Raw genomic sequence first — 18,321 nt, 5'->3', positions numbered from 1 at the left:
GACACCTGCTAGGTGAGATATGCAGTGAAATGATAAAGTTAGGGGCAGGAGGTTTTTTAGGAACAGCAGGCTTTAACAGATGCTTTTAATACATTACAAAATTCTACCTTGCTTTGAGAGTGCTCATGTTCCATGTTCAGATGTGAAAAAGGGTCAAACAGAAAGATTTATGTCCTTTTTTTCCTCACTTATATATGTAAGAGGATGTTTGCTTCATTAACTTTGAAATTTGCTGGCCAAATAGCATATTTTAGAGGATTTAAGTAAATGTGCCCCAAAGTTCAGACAAATTCCCATAGAGCATTTCAGTCCTCATCTTGAAGGAATGAGACATGATGCGTCTGTTAATAAAAATAAAAATAAAAAATAAAAACGTGTGGTGCCTGTATTTGGCAAAACAGTCATTTCTTGTAATTGTGAATTTATCAGCATCACTATTTCTTATTATTTGGCACTTTCTGCCTCAGAGTCAAGACTGTTAATTAAATTTCAGTGTACCCCAGCGTGCTTGGTAGAATAGTTTTACTCCTGCGAGAGAGATTACATTCATCAGGATAGGTCTCCTGATGATACTCAGAACTGAAGTTTACTTTTTGGTGTGTTGCTTGTGCCTGCTGAGGATCTAGCTCCGACTTGCCAGAATATACCCCACCTTGCATTTGAATTGATATGCTCGTTTGTAAGACCAGATTTTGCACATACAAACAGATTGGTAAGTACTCACACACAAGTATCTTTCTTCTGTCAAAGTCCCAAGATCATGCATGTAGTGAGTGGTGGTGCCATAACTAGTAATTTTGGTCTCTGACTATTTCTCCACAGAACCAAACCTCTGCGTGAAACTAAAAAAAAGAGGAACTAGAGCAAAACCTTTGCAACATTACACTGCAATGAGATTACCAGCTGCAAGCACTTGGATGGTGAAATGATGAGTTACATTTGACATCTTCTCAGCTTCAAAGTAGTATTTTAATATATTTTTCAGGAAGTTAATAGTAAGCCAGTCTGAGAATACAAAGACAGCTGAGAATGAAAGACTGATTGGAATAAGAGAAAAAGAGTGGTTGTAGGGAATCATTGCCGCAGACATCATTTAAAATATTTATAAGCTAAGGATAGAGTAGAATAAAAATCTAGTTTGCTAAAGAGCCCAGAGCATAGCAAGAAAGTGCAAGTGGTAGTAGAGGCCACTAATGGCTGGTGGCTTTCTTCTGTAGCTTGTGTAGGCAGCATTTATATGGCATGAGTATTTGCATTGTTAACACTTAAATTAAAGCACTGTATTTTGTGAAGATAAACAAAGATAACTATTAATTTGGATATAAAGTTTAATGATAATATTACTTGGAGACATGGAGTTTCCATATTTGTTGCTTGTTGATCACTTTCTCCTTCTGTAGCTGTTTAACTAGAAATTGGTTTCTGCAGAGGAGTTAAGACATGAGTAAAAATGTCTGTATCATGGAAATTATGTTAAAAAAGAAAAAAAGTAAAGTGGAGGAGAACACAGATTTTCAGAAAATTACAGAATGCAAAATAAAAATCAAAATTGTAGGACAGTTTAAATGAAAAGAGCCTACAGCTTTTATTATTATTATTATTATTATTATTATTTTAAACGTTAGAGCATTTAAGATATTTTTAGACAAGAGAGCCTTTGTTTAGCTTGGGTGGAAAAACTTTGGAAATTTAGGATTCGTTTCAGGAAAAGATTCCTTTTCAGCAGAACATAGATAATTTTCCCAATACAAATAACCATAATGCAAAATCATGAAGACTTCGGGTTATTAAGACAGAGGGAAAGACTATCCCTGATGCTGAGCTTCTTATCCCCATTTTAGGCTCTCAGGTTGACAACAATCTTTCCGTTTTCCTTGAAACAATCTGATAGCGTACGACTTCCCAGCAGGTTGTGTAATGAAGCCTTTTCAAGACCTATTTGATATAAAATAAGATTCATAATGAGCTCATACATGGTGTCAGTTCTTGTGGCTTTTACTTCTTTTCCAGTGATCTCATCCCTCACTATTACCCCTATGCTGCCTTTTGTTTTATTTTCTAGTATTCATCAAAGTAGGCTGAAACAATGAGTAAAAAGGGAAGAACTTCTTAACTGATGTCACTCTTACTCATGACTGGCTGCTAGGTGGTGAGGAAGAGAAGGTCAGGCTGGCCAACATATAAGGCAGGACACTCCAGTTTTGTACAGCTTCAAGGCTGAGATGCTGACTGAAAAAGAAAGCCCAAATGATAGCATAATGTGAAGAAGTGACTTCTTGATTGCAGCCATAACTGAAAGAACCCAACCAAATTGAGGAAGGATTTTGTTTTCCTTCCTTCAGCAGGTCTACAGAATGAACCTGATTTCTTGAGGTAACATTCTGCTTATATGGGTAGGGTCTGAAAGGATTTCCTGTGGCAACTGACAGATCTTACCCTCTGGGGAACTGTCTTTCTACGTAAAACAAAGTTGCTCTGTCAGCAAACTGAAAAAGTTCATTAAAATAACTGAACAGAACTGTAAATGGAGGTCAGGCAGTTTCTTGTTACAACTTGGTTTCCTAAGGAAAAAAAGGCTTTTGCAACCACAGTCTTTGTATGTGTCTGCCTAGCTGTACATCCTCTAATGATAACGTCTTGATTCATTGGGAAATCTCAACCCAGTCTGATGGAGATCTAGCAGTCTCAAAAATACCACACTCCTTCAAGTTTTTTAAAAACAGGCAGATGGGTTGTGGAGGATGTGAATGGATGTCCTTGGCTGGTGGTAGGCTAAAGACAAATGTATCTTTCAGTAGCCATCTGTAAATCCATAGGAAAAGGCAACCCCATACTGACCACAGAAAGGTTGGAGGCATGCGGGTCTTCAGTTGAGGTTAGCTGGGGTTTTGTTAAGAGATGTGTGGCAGAATTCATCTCTGTCAACCCTAATCCATATGCCCTCAGTGCTTTTCAGCCCAGATATTGCACTTCTAAGCAACTTGCAACCCAGAATACTAACCCTTTCCTCTTAGGGGTTACAGCATCCTCATCAACAAACCTCCCCATCTTCTCTCTCTCCTGATTCCCCTCATTCCGTCCATGATCTTCTCTCCAAGTTTCCCACTATGAACCCTTCAAACCTATTGCAGCTGCTTCACCACCTCCCTTCAGCCTGTTTTAAGGTTCTCTTTTGAGCTGTCTGGGCTCCTGCTGGCTGCCCGTAGTGACCACCACTGTCTCCCTTGCTGCCAAACCTCTCAAGGTTCTCTGTGCAGGGAAAAAAGACATCCTCCTTTCACCTACTCTTGGTTTTCAGGAGATGTATAAAAGTTGCTTAGAAGCAATAACTGTGAAAACTGAAGCCTACAAACTGTAAAAATAGGGTAATCTCTGGCAAGACACTGTCAGTAACTCTAAGGCTGTAATTCTGTCTACTCACAGCCTTGCTCTAAAATACCCTGGCTGACCTTCCTGGCACATTGTGAGGAAAGATCAAATATAGTCAAATGACAAAAATCTTTCATTTATAACTCTCTGTCATTAGCTTTTTAGGGAGGAATGTTAAAGCATGGTTTCTGGGACTGTATGATGGGTTACCAGGTTGATTATGTCTTATTCTGGTTTTAGCAATGCTTTTGATCATACTTTTTTGGCATTTGTACTTTTAATTATGTCAGAGGTTCCCAGGATATTAATTTTCAATGTATCTAAATAAGCATTTCAGCAAAGAAATTAATGAAAATGTCTGTAGAGATGAGGATTAGGAGCAGCAGGAGTTTTGTAACTCTGATTAGGCTGGGGACTTTTCCTCTGGGTATAAAAAGGCACCAGGGCATCCTGAAGAATCTATATGAAAAGACTGCATGTCCCTTGTTTATTTATAGATAGTAGATGGGGAGATGCAGACAGTGCATACTTAGAATTATCCCGTTATTTTAGATAGTGGAAAGCAGGGGCGAAATTTTCAAATTAGAGTGTGAGAACATAACCATGTGACTGTTATTAAAATTAATAGGAACTGCATAGTTCAGTCTCTCCTCACCACTTTGAAAATTTCCCTAGGTGTTTCTCTATGAATATTTATGCAATCAGAAATAAAATCCAGACTATGAAGCAAATGCCAGTGTAAATACTAAGTGATCACATAATTACGTGTTTTTAATTATTGACATAAATTCCACTTTTGTCCAGTAATAAAAAATGCATGTGACAAAGTACTTAAACACACACAATAATAATAATAATAATAAAAAAACCAGCAATTATTGCAAAAAAGGAAATACTTCTCTGGTTTAGTTTATAAACAAGTCACTGAACCTGCTTGCACTTTTAACAAATGTATTTTTAAGTTAAGTAAGTATTTTAACTTAAGTAAGTTTAAAAAAAAAAAAAAGACAGATGATGGAGGTGATGATGTCAGTTCGATCACCAGATATCAAACAGCCTTTTGGTAGAGTACTGATGTCAAGGTTGTGTTAAACTAGTTCTTTGTATTCAGAAGACTGTACCTGCACTGAAGGCCTATATTAGAAAGGTGCAAGAGGTAAAAGGAAAGGGGTACGCACTTGTTTAAGAACCTGAACATTTACAGTGTTCTCTGAACAGCTGCTACTGGCTTACTAAAATAAATAGGGGGGTGATATTTATTTGAGTCATGAATGGTGTTAATTTATTATGCTTTCATTCAGCATCATAAATCCAAAGGAAGGTAACTACCAAGGTGCCTGGTTCCTGATTACCAGGTCAATTCAGGGAAAAAACAAAAGATGAAGCAGCTATGTTTGAAAAAAAAAATAATTATTATTATTATATATATATATATAGTGTGCTGTCTGCACTCTAGACAAAACTCAAAACCCCCAGAACAAATTTCAGCTTCTATCCTGATTGTACTGCTGCTTTCCTAGGATGGGTGTAGCTGAGTAAAAGAATAGTAATGCCTGAAAAATGAGAATATTTCTAAATCAATATAATCTTAAAAAAAACTGTAAGGAAAATAGATATTCTGCAGCTTTCTCTGTGCTTCCATTTCCAAATGTTTTCTACATTTTTGAAGTTCTGTCAAACCAAGTAGCACTTTTCTGCAAAATAATTCCATCACAAATTAGTCTGTCATAGACTTTGTCAGTTTATCTTAACTTCTCTGCAGTATGGACTGAATACTAGGTACCAAACAAATATCAAGAGAAAAGAAATGTTATGCTTTCTCTCTGGAAAACACAGCCTTAACCCAAACATCCTCCTCCCCTGAAGTTGCAAAGCAGTGAAATTCCTCCCAAAGACCTCAAACTGAAAAAGGAAACAGTCACATCTCCAATAGGACCAAGCTGCTCAAACCCTAGTGAGACTTAGCGTAGGAGTGATTAAAAGGCAGAGGAGAAACATATAATAAATATAATAATATATATTCTCCATATATAATATATTGTTATATTTATATTTTCTATATATAATAAACATCATATTTAGTATAGCAGTACTATATATAATAAGTATAGCAGTACTAAAGATAAAAATGATAGAGAGTGATCCCTTATATATCCCAAGCAAAATGTTAGCTCCCTCTTTATTCTGTGGAAAATCTAAGAGAATACATTGCCTTGGGAAATATGTTTGGTTCTTCTATGGAGGAGAGATTAACCAGTTTATATAAAGAAAGACAAATAGTGAAAATTAATTAATCAAAGGGTAAATTGAAGGAAGGCTGAAAAATCATGCCAGATAAATGTGGGTATCATTAGCTGTTCACAGTGGCTCATAAACAGCTGGATAATAGAACTTGGTATGGAAAAACATCCTTGATCAACTACTGTCAAAGTATTGTGTCCACTGTGAATATAATTCAGTATATCTGCAATTCGTACTTTGGTGATCCAGACCAAGACAGCTGAGAGCATAATCACAAAAGAGATCTAATGGTCTTTTCCACTCCCTTCACTCATCTTCAAAGTTAAGAGGAGGGAAATAAGCTTCCAACACACAGTAAGACAGTCACCCCTGCGTGGAAGGACTGACACCTCAGAAACTATTTATAATTTGGTTAGGGGCTAGGCACCTTCGTGTTGAATGACGCATTGACCTTTCTGATCAACACTTACTGAAAAGTAATTTCTGGAGCTAACAAGGAATTATGTAAATGGAGAAGTAATCAGAGAAGGTGATCAAGACTGAAGAGATTAAGAACTCTTTCAGGTTGCAATTATGAGAAGATGGTGGGGACGCTTTTAGGAGGCTTCAGTAATGAAGTCAGAGCTGTGACTGTAGGCAGGTGAGGAAAATGAAGAAATTTAAACAGTAAATCAATATTTATGTTTTCTATTTTTTCTAGACTTTAATGAAGACAGTGTTTCATATATTTCAGTCCAAATGGTTTTAAAAATATTACAGGAAAAACTGAAAATAAACTTTCATGAATAGCTCTTTTGTTTGTGTGTGTGTGTGTTTTAAACTAAAAAGATACTTTCTTACTTTCACCATCATCTCATCCAATGACTGATAAACATTCTGACAAACATGCAAAACATTCTAGTAAACACATTGCTAACATTCCTATTGAAAAAGTCTTATAGACACATTTGTGAAAATGGCAGGTGAGAAAAACATTGATTTGATCAGAATCGTTTTTTTTTTTTCAGAAAATGCTTCCTCTGTAGCAATAGATTAGCCAAGTTTATTAAAAGCTAGACTAAAGGCAGGTTCTACCAGTCAAAGGGAAAATGCAGAAACTCTACCTGGGACTGATTCTGCACTCCTCCTCTCGCCCACCCAATCCCAGAAGTGCACCAGCACTAAGGAGATAATGTGCAGTTGCAGGTTTCTGCTGCCATCTGCAAATCTGAGAGCTGCAGTTGCACCTCTCCATGAAGTGAGCTTCAGATTTGAACCCAAACCCTTCCTGCAGGTGCCTGCATGCTGCTGCTGCTGCTTCTCTTACAACTGAGTCATTAAAGTGCCATCTAGGAAGTGAGAGTGTCATCTAGGAAGTGAGGCGCATGGGAAATAAGGAGGTGATATGTGACAGCCAACTTGGCTTTAGTAAGGGCAGACTGTGCCTGACAAATCTGGTGGCCTTCTGTGATGGGCTTACAACATTGGTGGACAGGGGAAGAGCAATTGACTTCATCTACCTGGACTGGTGCAAAGCTTTTGACACTGTCTCACATGATATCCTTGTCTCCAAGTTGGAGACATAAATTTGATGAATGGACCACTCAGTGGGTAGGGAATTGGCAGGATGGTCACTCTCAAAGTGTTGCAGTTGATGGCTCAATGTCCAGGTACAGATCAGTAATGAATGGTGTTCCTCAGGGGCCAGTATTGGGACCGGCACTGTTTAACATCTTTTTTGGTGACATGGACAGTGGGATCAAGTGCACCCTCAGCAAGTTTTCCGGTGACACCAAGCTGTGTGGTGCAGTAGACATGCTGGAGGGAAGGTTTGCCATTCAGAGGGCTCTGGATGGCCTTGAGAGATGGGCCCGTGCAAACTTCATGAGGTTCAACTAGGCCAAGTGTATGGTCCTGCATCTGGGCTGGGACAATCCAAAGCACAAGTACAGACTGTGTGGAGAATGGATTGAGAGCAGCCTTGAGAAGAAGAACCTGGGTGCGTTGGTTGAAAAGAAGCTCAACATGAGCCAGCATTTTGTGCTTGCAGCCCAGAAAGCCAACCGTATCCTGGGCTGCATCAAAAGAACTGTGGCCAGCAGACCAAGGGAGGTGATTCTCCCCCTCCACTCTGCTCTTGTGTGACCTCGCCTAGAGTACTGCGTTCAGCTCTGGGGTCCCCAGAACAAGGATACGGACCTATTAGAATGAGTCCAGAGGAGGGCCACAAAGATGATCAAGGGGCTGTCCTATGAAGGCAGGCTGAAGGAGTTGGGATTGTTTAGCCTGGAGAAGAGAAGGCTCCAGGGAGACCTTTTAGTGGCCTTCCAAGGGGGGGCTATGGGAAAGCTGGGGAGGGACTCTTTGCCAGGGAGTATGGTGATAGGACAAGGGGGAATAGCTTTAAGCTGAAAAAAAAAAAGGTAGATTTATATTAGATATCAGGAAGAAAATCTTCACTCAGAGAGCGGTGAGGCACTAGCACAGGTTGCCCAGAGAAGCTGTGGATGCCCCATCCCTGGAAGTCACAGAATCACAGAATGGCTGTGGTTGGAAGGGACCTCTGAAGATCAACTAGTCCAACCCCCCCGCCAATCAGGATCACCTAGAGCACATTGCGCAGGATGCATTCAGGTGGGTTCTGAGTATCTCCAGAGAAGGAGACTCCACAACCTCTCTGGACAACCTGTCCCATTGCTCTGTCACTCTCACTGTAAGGAAGTGAAAGGTTAGGTGGGGCTTTGGGCAACCTGATCTAGTGGGAGATGTTCTTGCCCATGGCAGGGAGTTGGGACTAGATGGTCTTTAAAGTCCCTTCCACCCTAAACCATTATACGATTCTATGATTCTAAGTGAGAGACATGAGCTAGGTAGCAAGAGCCGGGGTTTGAGGGCTGCTCAGCTACCTGCAGGTAGGTCCTGAGACACAGGAGGGACCACTAACCACCATTCTGCCCCACATTCCATTGCAGGGTCTTCTCCATCAGTCCTTGTCCTAGCAGACGGTATTTCTTTGAAGATCTGGATGCCGTGATGTCTTCTGAATCTCATTAGGCCTCATAAAGCAGCAAATGGTAGCCTAAGTACAGTGCATACCTTTGCAAGGGGAGAAAAGGCACTCAGTATATACAGTAGTACAAGTTAAGCACCAGAAGGAGTTCCTATCTGACATCATTAATTCTTTCATTTTTCTTAGGTTATGTCCAATACCATTATTTCGGTTGTGTTGTAAGTTAGATTGAAACCTTGGCCAATTTATGGAGTCGAGAGCAGTTTGGAGGCATTTATTTTTTCCTGGAAGACAAGAAAAAATATTCCTTTAACTTTATTGACTCAATTTTTAACTATCCAGTATAATCACTCAAAATTTTTATAGCATATCATAATTTATTTATTGCAATTGTTAATCAACAAATATTAATAAGATGTAAACCTTCACTTGGTATTCAGGTATGATAAATGTTTTAGTTCATGTTCAGTTTTAAAGGCTGAACTTCAATTTGAACACTTCAAAGCATACTTTTTTTTTTCTATCAAGCCTTTAGAAAAGGATGGTTTAAAATTTCTTAGGTTGTGTTGTTTTTGCTGTTGTTTTGAATTTTGTAAATCCATTTGCACATCTCAGAAAGCAAGCAGAGTAAGAGATAAATCTGTTCTTTGGGTTTTTCAAATCATGGAGCTAATCCACAATCCATTCAAGAGAACAAAATTTTGGGGTTTACTTCTGTTTTTAGTACACTACACACTATTGAGATGTTAATTTGGACATTGTCACATTTGGTGTTATGGAAGGATGCTTTGGTTTATTCTGGGCTGGGAAGAAAGAAACATTTTTTCATATGCTAGAAGAGATATTAAATGAATTTCCTTAAGCAAATGACACCTATGTGCTTATGTCATGTTGATGTGTAGAAATCTTGCAAAGTCTACACGTTGCCATTTTTATTATTTATTAGGTTATCATGTTCCCATTGATGTCTGCACATGTACTTTCATGTTTGTTGACAGTTAAATGATATCACTGCTTTCTAATTGCTAATAGCTCTCATTACATTTAGTTCTCTGGTATTTGATGGAAGGTTATTGGTATTATACATGGATCTTTCTAGCAAGAGAAAAGCCATGTATGTGCTTAAACAGAGCTAAAGTTTGAAATTTGGCATGTATCTTTAAACCATACAGTACAGTTTTATTGAAACAAAGACACTTATGTCTTACAAAGTTACAAGCAAGCTTAGGTGAGCATAAAGATTTAGCAAATCAGTGTCTTAAACCAATCTCTTAAATCACTGTGATTTATGCTTTTTTTATACATAGTCATGAATTTCTAAACCAAAAGTAAACAGCAGTCTTCAAACCTCTTATTCAGTGTCTCTGAAGTCCAGTTCTCTTACTAAATTAATGGGAGATATTTTTATTGCATATTAACTTCCAGCTATTTTTTCATTGAAGTTCATGTCAAGGCATTTTATGGTACCCATTCAAATTTTGAGAAACCTGTGTTTGGTGGACTTCAGTGCATGCAGACAGGAAGAGATAACTGGACCTGGATCCTGCAACCTGAGCTGTGAGGGTAGGCTCTGACACCAGTACACAACCCTTTTGAAATCAAAAGGATATTAATGGGTACCAGAGTCAACATTTTGGATCTGACTAGGGGTGGTCTAAGCTGAAGGACTGTTAAAGACTCCAGCACTGGCTGACAGGAACTTCCCAGTGTAGGGCCTGCTGAAATGTATTTCATCCTGAACATTCAGCAGATGTTCAAAAGAATTTTAGGCATCCCCATCTTAGATTACAGTAAAAAATATTTGATCTGCCAGTTGTTACTTTATGATGCATACTGTATAACTAGTTTTTTATTTACTTACTGACCAGAGAAAAACAAAAGCCAAGTCCTGGAACTCATCATCTAATAGAGAAAGATTTGTATAAAGCTCCTGCTGTGCTTGGTATACCACATATGCTTGAGGCCAATCCCATAAAAAGACTCAGCATAACATCAATCCTATTTTAATTCAGGCTTTAAGATGCATACATGATATTTTATGGTATTATGGAGGTGAAAATATTGATGGTGTTTCTTATTTAATGAAAGTTTACAACTATAAATAATAACGAGAATTTTATGAGGGAAGAAACTTGCAGGGAAATAAATGCATTGTAGGGGTATCAGTGCTGGTTTGCAGCAGCTCTTTCAGGTCTTAAAGAGGGACAAGAGCCTTATGGTGCCTGAGCTGTACCCAGCTGCAGGGCTGGGTCCCTTTGATTTCCCCCTTCCAAACTGTAGTCACCACGTGGTTCCTGAGACACTTACTGAATTCAAAACCCTTTCTGATGTGGATTAAAGTTCTGGAGGGGGAGCTTTCTTTCTGTACATTTGTTTTTCTTCTTAGTGTGGGGCAGGGAAGCAATTCATCAGTGGCTGCTGGGGATGGTGATGCTCTCCCATACGGCTGCAGCCCGCTGGGGCTTGGTGGAGCAGGCATCTGGGGCTGACACAAGAGCAGCACCAGCGGTGTCCTCACCCAGGGCAATAGAGCCATTGTTTGTGTCCCAGGCACCAGGAAGCATCACTTGAACCATCCAGTCTCTAGCAGAATAATTGTGACATTATTTCAGGAAGTAGTCATCTGAAGTGGAATACATTGGTGGAGAACACTTTAGGCTACTGAATTTTAGGCTGTTAAATCTACTAAATTTTCCTGGGTGTATCTAACTTAGGTTTTGCTGCTTTCCAGAAGAGCTATTAAAAATCAACCCATATATACAAAGGTACCCTGCTTACAAATACGAAGAAAACGCCATCAGATGCACTAAGATAAATAAGCATTTTTCAGTTGTACTCAACACATTCCATATACTGCTAAATGCTAATTAATATGTTTTAAAATCAAGTTGTGACAGGTAAAAATTGTTTATCTCTGCTTACCCAGCTTTGCTTCAAGTTCATACAGTTTTGTTCTGTTGTGAGTATCATTGTGTCTTCTTGATTTTGTTATTGCATTATTCTGGCATTACTGTTGGAAAAGTGTTCTGCATTGTGTCTTTCAACATATAAATTGGCATCCGGAGTAAGGTGTTTTTTCATTTGTCTGTGTCTGTCTGAAACAGCAGTTTAGCAATACTATCTAGTGGAGTGCCTTGTGTACAGAAATTCCTGTAGTATAAAAAGCAAGACATCCTTGAAGACAGGTTCTCAGAACTTCATCAGGTGAATCTCCAAGGCAGATAAGACTGCTTTAGCCTTTTGTGCATGCAATTGTGGTACAAGACAGAGGTGCAAGGTACATGATTTTATTTTTTTTTTAAAGATACTGAAATCAAACTGTCTCTTGTTCTTAATTCTTGTGAAACCATCTTGAAATCCTTATTTTAACCTATTTCCTCTAAATTAATGTTGGGTCTGCAGAGACAAACGTACTGACTGCCCTTTGTGTTCTTTTTTTCTAAGCCTAATTCTGAAAGGGATCTGTCATCTCATGTTCATGGACTTAAAACATAGATTTAATTATGAATAATTGGTTTAGGAATCAAATATTTCTTTGGAAAGGTAGATTGTCAAGTAGGAAATATATGTAGAAAATCTGTATAATGCATTTACTTAAAAAAAAAAAAAAAAAAAAACCTACATTAGCAGCCTGGAAGTATCCATGCAGTAAAAGGAGTTTAAGCTTTGTTTACATTTTGGCTGCAGGAGGTGCCTCTCTTTAAGTATTTAGGTAAACAAACCAAAGCTGCTGTTTTCATTAGCATGTAACACAGAGCCCAGTTTCCTTACCTCAGAGAACATTAAACTAAAATTCAGTGGCAGAAAGCAATTTGATCTCTTGCAAATACAAATCTTGATAAACCTTACAGTATGGGGAAAAAAAAAAAAAAGAAGCACCTTCAAATTTTGTACCTATTGACATTGCTTAATAAAAACATCTCGAGTGCTGGTGCTTCTGGGTGTGTTTCCAATAGCAATGTCATTGCAGGGCTCTGTGGATAAAGTTACCAATCCTTTGAATTCTGACCTTCAGTCTAAAACAGCTTTAGAGGTTACTCTTTTTCCGATTTGTGAGATTGCAGAGAAAAAGTTAATGCTGCTGGAAGGAAGCGGGGGAGGGCAGTGGGCTTGTCAATGAGAACTGGAACTTTGAAGCCATCCGAGAAGTTTTCCCCTGGCCTTGATTTGTAACAACAAATACTGGCAGTCTGATGCTAAGTAATTATATGAAGTTTCAAAATAGAGTATGCAGCTATTGAAATTTCTGTTAATACAATTACTGTAAATAAGATCCAGTTGATTTTAAGGGAAACTATACAAAGTCTGGATTCTTAGGGGAGCCATAGCCATTTAAACCTGAAATCTAGCTTCAGGTGATCATCTATGTCTATGGAGAGAAGAAACCTCAAAATTGGGAGCCTCCCTAAACACATCAACTGGAACTGTCTGTCTGTCTGTCTCCACCAAAGATAAGGGTTGGGATGACTATCTTAAGTTAAATGCTTCATTTTATGTGGTTACAGTCAGGCAAGAGGAATCTAACCCCTGCTGAACAAATGAGGGTCATGGCATAATTACTGTCAAGTTCAAAACAATTTATTATGGTAAATTTCATATAAACAGTTTAATGGAAAAGCAATTGATGAGAGTGTAAAATAAATTGCCCTTGTAATGATTATTTTAACTTAGACTTACACTTTTTCCTTTTCATTACAAGGCCTAAAATGTGGAATATTTATGAACTTCACTTTTAGAAGAGACTTCATCATTCCCGATCATCATAAGAAAAATATTTGTGACTGAGTGTTTCAAGGTTAAGGACGTTCATATTTACTGTATTCAGCTAACACAAGGTTTGTAATTTTATGAATGTGTGATTATGAATCTTGTCTTTTAAGCCATAAATGCAGGCTTTTCTTAGCCATTTGCCAGAGTGAGCTTGGATTCTTGTTCTGTTTTCTTCATAGTTCTAAATTCTTTAATTAACAATTATATTTCTTTATCTCTTTTTGTATTTGCTTTTCCAGTCTTACATGTCAGCAGCTGAAAAATTATGCAATAATTGACACAGATAAGTAAAATACAGTAACGATCTACTGCTCCATCTACTGTTGAACAGTGACATGCATAATGCTTCAGGAAAAAAATACGGAACGCATTTAGGAAATAATAACAAAATAGAATTTGCAACAAATAAACCTATTGTTTCTGTGGTTAGTGAACAAACATATTTTTCTTGCAGAATTAAGAATTCTGAATACTACTTTAAATCAGATCTGAAAAACAGAGGAACTTTCCATTTCCCTTTTCACCTTATACGAGGTGCTGACAAAACTGGTTTTGTTCATGTTAATGGAAAATAGTTGGAGAAAAGACGACTGTCCTTTAGCATTACTGAGCTGACTCATGTTATACAGTGAGCTGTATTTATATTGCTGGCAAAATATAAGTTATTGCTGTAAAAAAAAAATCTTGCAATGATTTGTGAATTCTAACTTTTTTCTAGAAGCACTAAATGAAAGATGAGGAAGGCTTAAATAGTTGTGGGAGTTTGAACTATGGAAAAATTGCATGTGTGTGAAATGATATGTTTTATAGTCTTTACAGAACAACGGTGCTTGATTATTTTGTCAGCTCACTGGTAATCTCTCATTTGTAGTGCATTCTTCATACAACAGTCTTCTGAGGAACTACAGAGTATGGCTTTTGTTGCCATTTAGAGTGATAGCAAGCTGCTTCGCATCATCACCGGTGCATTTGATTTTGCTTGTTCATTTTTGTAAGCAAATTATTATTCACACATCACAGTGAAGGATGATTATTTTCAATTTTTAGGCAATTCTGTTTCCATGCTGAGCTGGCGTAAAATGCTTATGTAAATGAGAAAAATTAGCTCTCTCCCTAGGATGCTCACAGGTTGCAATTTACTCCTTTCATTTCACACACTCTCTTGCAAAACAGCTTATTCGCCATATAAAAACAATTACACAGCCTTCAGCAGGACTCCTTTCATAAAGAGTTACTAACACATTTATGTATCTTTCAAGCTGAGGTTTTTGTGCAAAGAAGTGACATTCTCACCGACTCTTAGGTACCTCAGTGTTAAAAATCTCCCTGTAAAGCTATTGAACTTTATTGGAAAACAGAAACTAATTTTCAGTAGTTCAATTTAATAGATAAGACACTGCCTAAATTAAGACTGTTGTAGTTAGAGCTACAACATTACTCTTAAATCAGGAGCAGATCTCAAAACTCTGCCCCCCAAGTGTTGTGGACTCTGGTTTCCCCCATCTTTGGGGAAAAGCAATGCCATCACTTTTGGGTAGAGTGTCTACTTCAGATGATCTGAGGACCAAAAGTGATCAGTATCTTTGTGTGGTACCCATATGTATAATTACCTTGATGAGATTTCTAAAAGAAAAAGTGGTGTGGGAGATGTATGTATTGGAAACATTTAAATCTTACCTTCACATAGAAAACCTTCCCCTCCCCCTGCTAAAATACTTACTTATTCTTCAGTATTTTTTTTATTGTGTATATTTATACTTTACACTGGTTTTGTCTATAAACATATATGTCCTATATATTTTTCCCTGCTACATAATGGTTTTAAGATGCAAACAATTAGAAAAACAAAAAGCAAAAATCAAAACCACCACCACCACCAACAACAACAAAATACATCCATACCAAGATTTTGGAAAGCGAAAAATTGAGGAAGATTAGTGTATTTGCTCTCAACCTTGAGTTTGACCACTTGTGAGGAAAATCTCCGCTTTTTTTTATATCATAGTTGTCAAGAATAATTTCAGAATCATATTAAGTCATGAACTCATTAAAAAAAGCTAAAGCAATATCTACTTCACATTAATAAAGACTACTGTTTCCTATTTTAAATTATACAAAATGATCTTTCCATTCATACTGACTTTGCTGACTTAAAATAAGTCTAATTCCATGCAAACTAGCAAAGGTGTCATTTTGGCTAGCTGCTCATGCACACTTCGAGTAAGAACAGTTGTTAGCAGCAATGAATTACTCTTAGACCTTAATTCATTATTAATTTTGTTTTGTGTATCTTGAAAGAATCTAATTAAATTGTCCTTCTCAATCACACTGCTCGTTTCTGGACAGAACAGCTAAAATGGTTCGATTCTGTCACTTTTTTTTGTTTGTTTTGTTTGTAATTACCAAGGTCTTCCTACTTTTTGACCACATGAGTAGCGTGAGACAATAAGGGCTCCTGTCAAATGCTGCAAACTTCTGCTCCAGCCAGGGACGTCTCTAGGCAACAGCTGCTATGTGTAAGATAAAACTTGTATGGAGACATAGGACAGATATTGCCTGTGTCAGAGGCTTCTGACGTTGCATTGCAGTTGTTACGGGAAGAGCTGCACGGAGCCTTCCAGGAGCGACAGGATACACCTTTTGCTTTACAGTGGCCTTTCTGTATGTATTTATAATGTTAAATATTTCAGCAGCATCTCCTACTTAGAGACAAACCTTCAAACACTGTTCCATATCCACCTTATATCTATTTTTTCTTAATTATTAGTACATCTGTAATTCTGGCATCTAAGCAGCAGTCAGTATTGCGTTCAGAATGTACCCATTTTACTTGTGCTAAAGTGAGTGTATGACACTGCGTATGGAGTTAAAACCATATTGTGTGAGTAATAGTTGTAAAAATATACCCAACAGCTCATTGTACACTTGATATTATGTAATAGGCCACGTCCTTCTTATTACTCTTGAGGTGCCAGCTGAGTCAACAGGAATGCAGAATCAGGGCAAATTCATGCTTGATGTAAACAGATACAAATCCCACTGAAATCTCTATTCCAAACCCGGTGTTAGTGTAATTGTGATTTAAAATTTATGTTGGGTGCCAGTGATCAACAACCCAGTCTGTACTGATTTGGTATGCAGTTAGTTGGAAGAACAAAGCAAAAATAAAAAAAAAAGACAGGTAAACAAACGTTTGCTTTATATGCGACAAGCATATAACCTGGTTTCAAATAGGTGAAGTTGAAATAATAATGATAATGATAATAATAATAATAAGCAATAATAAACACTGACTTAAAACAAATGAGGATCTGTTCCATAGTATCAGCTGTATGGTAAGTTCATAGGTTAGACTGTGCCATGGGGTAATGATATACACCAATCTGAAGTCTGATCTTCAGACATCAGATAAAGACCTTTAAGGTACTGTTTGATGGTTGTATAAACACAGAGGACCTCACTTAATCTTATATCCCTTCTCTGTAAGTCTCATTTATATGGCTTCAGTTCCCATACCATCTATGTGCGATACTACAGAAGAGATTAAAAAATTCAAAGTCGATTCTTTTCTTGCAATGCATCGTCAACACCTTTTTTCGGATCATCTTAGCCCCTGTGTAATTTATCCCAAGTTTATCATCACATCATCAAGCTCTGTATGTGTGTGGGGGGGGATGTCTCCTAGTTTAATTAAATACAGAACATGGGCACACTCCTAAAGTTATTACTTAGACAAAATTCCCATTAGGGACTGCAGTTTCCATCAGTAAACCTTTTTCAGTAAGCTTTACTTTCACAATAGTAAAATTTATTCATATATTTGTGATGTTTGTTTGTTGTTGTTAAGGTATATTTATGCAAAAATTCTCATGCAACAGCAGAAGTTGCATTCATTTATTTTTTTTTAATAATTTCTGGATTTCCATGGCATCATTTAAATATCGCTGTTTTGGAGAGAGGGTTTTGGGTTACATTTTCCAGTGTCAGATAGTACCTCGCAGCAACAATACCATATTTTTTGAGATTTTTTCAGAAAAAGCTAAGCTTCTGCTTCCTGACAACATGTCCCTGACCTTCTTCATTTAAGTCGTTAGAAGCGGGGAAGCAAGACATATGTCTTTAACTCTATACAGGATGGGGTAGATTTTTATTTTAAATTGTCTTATTTACACCTGTAAACGCTTCAACAGCAAGTATTTTCCAGAGGATTCAGAACGATAGTTCAGAATGGCTGCATTTCCTTGAATTTGATTATTTCAGTGAATTTTACCTGACAAAACTGCCTGTCTCCATAACGAGTAATTTGTAGTTCTTTCACAGTTTAATATAGAACATCATGGATAGTTTTCTTGGCATGAGATCTGTTTTGTGAATATAAAGAAGTAAACGGATTCTGTTTGTCCTGGCTACCCGGACGGGCCCAATAGAAATCTGCTTATTTTGACATGAGTTCCCATATATGGTATGGGACCATCCCGAGATCCCTTTTCTGCACTAAACAAAATGAAATCTTAGGTGCGTTTTCAGCTAGAGGTTGACTTGTAGTTTTGCAAAACGATCTTCTTTCCTGAAGTATTCCCAATGTACTTTCTACAAAATAATGTATCGCTTACTTGGATGTAGTAGCCAGAAGACATTTCTCCTCTAGAAGTATTGCTTTCATTCACAGATTAGTTAATTGAAGGTAAGGATATACTAGCAGTGAATAACCACAGATTTATTTATTTTTTTAAAGAAAAAAGTTGTTTGAATCTATTTATACAAAATAACATTGTTGGTTTGTTTTTTTATGTTATTTTTTTCATTTTATTTAGTACTTTAGACCTGGCATAGCATGAAGACTTCTTTTTTTTTGGTACTGCAAATCATTAGGCTGTTTTCCTCATCATATTTGGACTACGTGTACTGAAAAGCTGTAGAAAAATAAGTTACATGAATTGCAAGATACTCTC

At 37.4% G+C, this 18,321-nt stretch overlaps 1 protein-coding gene across 16 annotated transcripts in view; it reads left to right on the top strand.

The window, feature by feature from the left end:
• Positions 1-18,321, top strand: part of EYA1 (EYA transcriptional coactivator and phosphatase 1) — a 179,584-nt gene that overhangs the window by 67,037 nt on the left and 94,226 nt on the right. For 2 of the 16 annotated variants that reach the window (XM_080579844.1, XM_080579843.1), the window contains one exon: positions 13,299-13,434. The exons of 10 other annotated variants lie outside the window; for them this stretch is intronic. The gene's annotated coding sequence lies outside the window, so the exon portion shown is untranslated. Of the gene's footprint in view, positions 1-11,703; positions 13,435-13,461; positions 18,054-18,321 lie in introns of those variants that run through there. 4 more of the 16 variants (XM_080579840.1, XM_080579856.1, XM_080579842.1 and 1 more) reach the window with 4 other exon arrangements.

Source organism: Anser brachyrhynchus, assembly GCF_964034855.1.
Source record: "Anser brachyrhynchus genome assembly, chromosome: 2".
Classification (NCBI taxonomy): Eukaryota; Metazoa; Chordata; class Aves; order Anseriformes; family Anatidae; genus Anser; species Anser brachyrhynchus.
The sequence above is the reverse complement of the archived record's forward strand: the minus strand, read 5'-3'. Positions and strand labels throughout refer to the sequence as shown.